We start from the raw sequence: 6,802 nt of genomic DNA, 5'->3' as shown, positions 1-6,802 counted from the left end.
ACTAATGTTGGTTGGCCTTGTATGTGGGGCTGTCTATACCCCCGTTAACTTAAAATTTTTGGAGTATATGTGGTACTGCATCCTTTGGTATTAGAGCGAGACTTGGGCTAGCTCACCCATGCTCGCTGATACGGGCATCAACAATTGAATGGGGGTGTCTAATTTAGGATGGATGGAAGTCCAATATCTCATATTGGTTGATTACTGTGAAACCAAAGTTTGGTTAATCTTGGTTTTGATGATAACAAAACAAGGTTTAGAACTAATGATTATATTTCAAGTGTGATTAGGCAAGACGATTTTCAAAGTGGCAATCACAAAGACAAATCAAGCCAATGAGAAATCATGAAGAAGAAGACCACCTCAAAGAGAAGTGTTTTTCAAGACCCAAGCTTCATAAGATTTCTTTGTAAGGTTGTTGGTGCACTAGGATTTTCATGCATTACATTCTTTACTTATGCACCAAAATCATCCAAGAGTTATTTTGTTTTAAATATTTAAAAAATTGGATGATTTTATGTTTTCAACTAAAACCTTGTGTTAAATGTTTTTGAAACTTGTTTTAAAAAAGTTTTAAGTTGAAAAAGTTGGTTGTTGAGTCCAAAACGGCTCAACAGGTTGAACTGGATAAGGAACCGGTCGACCGCTAGCTCAACCAGTCGAGGTCCGAGTTGACCCTCAGCTCAACCGGTCGAGTGTGCAAAAAAACTTTCTCTTTCTTCCAGAACGGTTGTTCAATCGGTCAAGGTCTAGTCGAGGTCCGATTGAGGTCCAACGGTCACCTACCAAGCATTAAATGCTAACGGCTAGTCAACCGGTCGACCCCTAGCTCGACCGGTCGAACCCCCAACGGCTAGTTTGACTTTTTTTCTTCTATAAAAAGGCTTTGATCTTCATTGTTTCAAGAGATTAACCTTCCCAAACCTTTCTTGAATACATTTGAGCCTTGGAATAGTGTTTTTGAGTGCACCATTGTTCTAAAACTTGCATATCTTTAGTGCACCATTCAATCCTAGTTTTCTTGTATCATTTGAGCTTAAAGTTTTTATACTAGGATTTTCTGAGATCATTTATTTGTAAATATTTGAGAGGAAGTTTCTCAAGTGTGGGGTATTACTTGAGGGGTTGTTCAAAAGTGGGATATCTCTTGAGAAATGTAAAGGGTGCTTGGAGCCAAAAGTCCAAGAAGGTGAATTGGAACCATAATCCAATTGTATTGCTTGAAGGTTTGGTTTGGAAGCCTTGAATTAGTAGAACCTCAAGCTTGGGATTGAAGCTAGAGGAGAGTGAATGTAGGCCGGGTTGCACCGAACCACTATAAAATCTTGTGTTTGCATTCTCTCTTTCCTACTCTTTTAATTTATATGCAATTGTCTTTATACTGTTTATTATATATTTGCATATAATTGTCTCTTACATTCACAGAGTTTAAATTAGCAAAAAAAGACCATCACCTTATTCACCCCCCCTAGGGTGATTACCATAGGTTGGATTAGCCTATTTTTTTCTAACAATTGGTATCAGAGCTAGGCTTCTTATTTAACCGTCTAAGAAGTAATGGTTAATCCATCAAGCTCATCTCACATTGAAAGTTTTTCAACCACCCAACCTCCACTTTTCACGGGAACCGATTATCCCTATTGGAAAACTAAAATGACTTGGTTTTTTCAATCTACTAATCTTGATTTATGGGATGTCATTGAAGATGGTCCCCACATTCCTTCAAAATTAGAAAATGGAGTGATAGTTCCAAAACCTAAGCATGAATGAGATGAACTTGATAGAAAGAAATTTCAATTAAATGCCAAAGTTGTTTTTATCTTTTATTATGCTATTGATAGAAATGAATTTAATCGTATTTGGCAATGTAAGTCGACTAAAGAAATTTGGAGACTATTAGAAATCACTCATAAGGGAAACAACCAAGTTAAAGAGTCTAGAATCAATATCCTTGTGCATGATTATGAATTATTTTCTATAAAGGATTTTGAATCTATGGTAGCGATGTTTTCTAGGTTCATGGTGATTGTGAATGAACTTGAAGCCTTGGGAAAGACTTATACCGAAGTAAAGAAAGTCATGAAGATCTTAAGGTCTCTACCAAAGAAATGGGAAACAAAAGTGACGACTATTCAAGAAGCAAAGGATCTCACCAAACTCTCACTTGAAGAACTCATTGGGTCACTCATGACTTATGAGATAAATTTGAACAATCATCAAAGAGTTGAAGAAAATAAGAAAAGTATAGCTTTTATGGCTTCAATAAATGATGATGAAGAGGAAAAGAGTGAAAGTGAAAGTAATGAAGACTCCATGGAAGAAGAATGCACAAATGAGGATGCCAACATGTGTTTTATGACTTTGGAAGAGCATCAAGATGAGGTAAACTCCAACTCTAACTATAATAAGTTTTAAGATGTACTTCAAGAATTATATTTTGATCTTGAAAAACTTGGATTCAAAAACATCTCTCTCAAGAAAAAGATTTATTGTCTTCAAAATGAGCTCAACAAGCATAAGGAAAAATTTGAAAATATTGAGAAGGCAAAAATCTCTTTTGAAAAGGAAAATGAGGAGTTAAAAATTCTCAAATGGCCAAAAGACTTTTGATATGATTTTGGCAAATCAAAAATGCATTTTTGATAAAAATGGGCTAGGCTACAAGCCTTTTAAAAATCAATTTTTTTAGAATTATTTTGTAAAGGAAGCCTCTAGTTTTTCGCCTTCAACTATTTGTAATCTTTGTGAAAAATGAGGTCACATTAGTGATATTTGTCCCTTAAGAAAATCCCCTCATGTTCTTCAAAACTCTAAATTATTTTGGATTCCAAAGAGAAGAAAGACTAATCCTCTAGGACCCAAAAAGATATGGGTACCAAAGGTTACTTAATTTGTTTTGTAGGGATCCATATCAGAAGGAGGATATGCTTACCTTGGAAAGAATGCATTGATGATATTGGTTATGGTATCCCTTCTAAAGCTTAATTTGCAATATCATTTTGCTAACACTTGGTATATTTTTTCTTAATAATATAACATTTGGTATCACTTTGATAAAATTGGTATATTTGTTAAACCAAGGTTTGGATTAAAAAGAAGATTTTTTTTATACCTAAGTAAAATTAAATGATCATATGCTTGTATGCCCTAAAAGTGTTATTCAATGCATGTTATATATTTTTTAAATTGCATGTGTTTTCCTATATATTTTGTCCAAATCATGCTTTAAGTTGGGAATGCTCTAAGGATGAGCAATCTTTTATTTGGAAACTATTCTCAAATGAAAAAGGGGGAGATTCATTTTCATGAGAAATTATATTTTTTATATCATGTGATTCCCCTTATATACTTTATTGAAACTTTTTGTTGATGATAAAAAAGGGGAGAAGTAATGATAGGTTGCTAACTTGGGAAGAAATGTCAATATTGTTTTAGCAATTCTATTCATATTGATGTCATGTGCTTTATTGGTTATATTTGTTTGTATGCATCATATTTAATAATAATGTCTTGCCAAATTGCTAAATTGCTCTTTATGCTATTTATGTTTGATTATATCATTTTGAGTATCCTTAATATACTCCTTGAAGTTTCTAAACTTGAATATTTTATAAATTCAAAGGAGCATATATTGAAGGGGAGCTTTTTAACAACCTTGGTTTTGTCATCATAAAAAAGGGTGAGATTGTGAAACCAAGGTTTGGTTAATCTTGGTTTTGATGATAACAAAACAAGATTTAGAACTAATGATTATATTTCAAGTGTGATTAGGCAAGACGATTTCCAAAGTGGCAATCGCAAAGGCAAATCAAGACAATGAGAAATCATGAAGAAGAAGACCACCTCAAAGAGAAGTGTTTTTCAAGACCCAAGCTTCATAAGATCTCTTTGTAAGGTTGTTGATGCACTAGGATTTTCATGCATTACATTATTTACTTATGCACCAAAATCATCCAAGAGTTATTTTGTTTTAAATATTTAAAAAATTGGATGATTTCATGTTTTCAACTAAAACCTTATGTTAAATATTTTTCAAACTTGTTTTAAATAAGTTTTAAGTTGAAAAAGTTGGTTGTTGAGTCCAAAACGGCTCAATCGGTTGAACTAGATAAGGAACCGGTCGACCGCCAACTCAACCAGACGAGGTCCAGGTCGACCCCCAGCTCAACCGGTCAAGAGTGCAAAAAAACTTTCTATTTCTTCCAGAACGGTTATTCAACCGGTCAAGGTCCAACGGTCACCTACCAAGCATTAAATGCTAACGGCTAGTCAACCGATCGACTCCTAGCTCGACCGGTCGAACCCCCAATAGTTAGTTTGACTTTTTTTTTTTTCTATAAAAAGGCTCCAATCTTCATTGTTTCAAGAACTTAACCTTCCCAAACCTTTCTTGAATATATTTAAGCCTTGAAAGAGTGTTTTTGAGTGCACCATTGTTCTAAAACTTGCATATCTTTAGTGCACCATTCAATCCTAGTTTTCTTGTATCATTTGAGCTTAAAGTTTTTGTATTAGGATTTTGTAAGATCATTTATTTGTAAATCTTTGAGAGGAAGTTTCTCAAGTGTGGGGTATCACTTGAGGGGTTGTTCAAGAGTGGGATATCTCTTGAGAAGTGTAAAGGGTGCTTGGAGCCAAAAGTTCAAGAGGGTGAATTAGAACCATAATCCAATTGTATTGCTTGAAGGCTTGGTTTGAAAGCCTTGAATTAGTGGAACCTCAAGCTTGGGATTGAAGCTAGAGGAGAGTGGATGTAGGCCGGGTTGCGCCAAACCACTATAAAATCTTGTGTTTGCATTCTCTCTTCCCTACTCTTTTAATTTATATGCAATTGTCTTTATATTGTTTATTATATACTTGCATATAATTGTCTCTCACATTTACATAGTTTAAATTAGAAAAAATAGACCATCACCCTATTCATCCCCCCCCCCCCCCCTAGGGTGATTACTATAGGTTGGATTAACCTATTTTTTCTAACAATTACTAATGTCAGTTGGACTTTATATGTGGGGCTACCTTTATCTCAGATTAGCTTAACTTATTGAGAGTGTATGTGGTTCCACATCACTTAAACTTTCAATCCACTTTTAAGAAAAGTATAACAAGAAAGTCTTATATCTTCGAAATTAATTCATGCACTTGATATATAACAACCCCTTAGAGGAAGGGCCAAACAAGGGGTCAATGTGTAGGAGAAATGAAGGTTTGGGCTCTAGAGGGATTTGGTGTTGTTCATATTTTACAAGAAATGCTTACTTATAAATCATCATATCAGAGGATTTGATCAATTTTTGTACATATCTGTAACTTAAGGAAAAAATGAGTTTTGACTTACTAATTTTAAAAACCATAAAAAAAAGAACCTCAACTTTCATAAATCAGTTTTATCTTCACTTATTTAAAAATATTTTAAAATACATAAACTTTTTCATAATTTAATTTGACATTAATAAAATAAGAAATTTAAAAAAATTAAAAATACAATTAAAACTAAAAAAAAATGCTAAAGCTAAAAATATAAAAATAAAATATTATGTATTTTTAAATTTTTTGGTTTTTAATTGTATTTAATTTTTATGTATTTTAGTTTTAATTGTATTTTTATTTTTAAAATTTCTTATTTTATTCAATTAATAAAATTTTTATTCAATTTTATTAAAAAAAAATATGAGAAGATGAGGAGATTTATATAATATAGGACATAAAATCATTATTAACTAGGAGATTATAAAGATTTTATTTATCACTTGAGGATGTATGAGAATATTTTCATAATGATTTATATCTCATTTATATAATAATAAATTTATAATATATTTATTTTTAAAACATTTTTATCAATTTAAAATGACAAATGAATTTTGGATAATTTTATGTAATATTACCAGGTAAAAGAGTATTTTAGGAAATAATTATTAAAGTTATGAATAAGTGCATGAATTTTAAAATATTTTTAAATAGATGGAGATAAAACTGATTTATAAAAATTGAGATTCTTTTATCTATATTTTTTCAAATTAGCGAGTCAAAACCCATTTTCCCGTAACTTTAAGCACTCTTACTAAAATAATAAATTCATTAATACAAAAAATTTATAGATAAAAATTAGTTTACAATGATTCTATCATTTCTTTTATGCACATAATTATATTTTTATATTTTTTTCACTAAAAAATGAACTTCAAATCAAGTGACACTTTATACTAAATTTATTAATGATTTTAAAAAAATTAAAATAATTTGGAATGAATAAAAAAATAGATCTAATTAGTGAAAAAATTAATAGATTAAAACTGATATATTATGATTCATGATTTTAATATTTTTCCTATAAATATAACTATATTTTTAAAATTTTCCCACTAGGTAAATTGATTATAAATTAAGTAAAACATAATTAATAATTTAAATTATTTAATGAATCTTTTAATTTTTTAAAGAATAATTTAGAACTCAAAAAACTAATCCAATTCATTGCAAATTAAATCAAAACATTTTAGAATTATGTTGGTAATTGAGTATTAAATGTATGTATTTAGTACTAAATATATGCATGTAATATTAAAAAATTATTTTTAAAATGTATGCATATAGTACCAAAATCATAATATAAAAATTATTTTTAAAAACAATTTATTCACACAAGTTTTTTTGTTTTTTATTTTTAAAAATAAATTACCAAACACCTTATTTAAAAAAAAAAAACCACTTAAAAACCATTTTTTGTTCTTTAACTTAAAAATAGTTTTTAAAAACAAATATCAGAAAACAAAGTCAAACAAACCCTATATATTGAAGA

The sequence above is a fragment of the Vitis riparia genome, chromosome 15, assembly GCF_004353265.1.
Source record: "Vitis riparia cultivar Riparia Gloire de Montpellier isolate 1030 chromosome 15, EGFV_Vit.rip_1.0, whole genome shotgun sequence".
In the NCBI taxonomy this organism is placed as follows: Eukaryota; Viridiplantae; Streptophyta; class Magnoliopsida; order Vitales; family Vitaceae; genus Vitis; species Vitis riparia.
Note: the sequence above shows the minus strand (reverse complement) of the source record.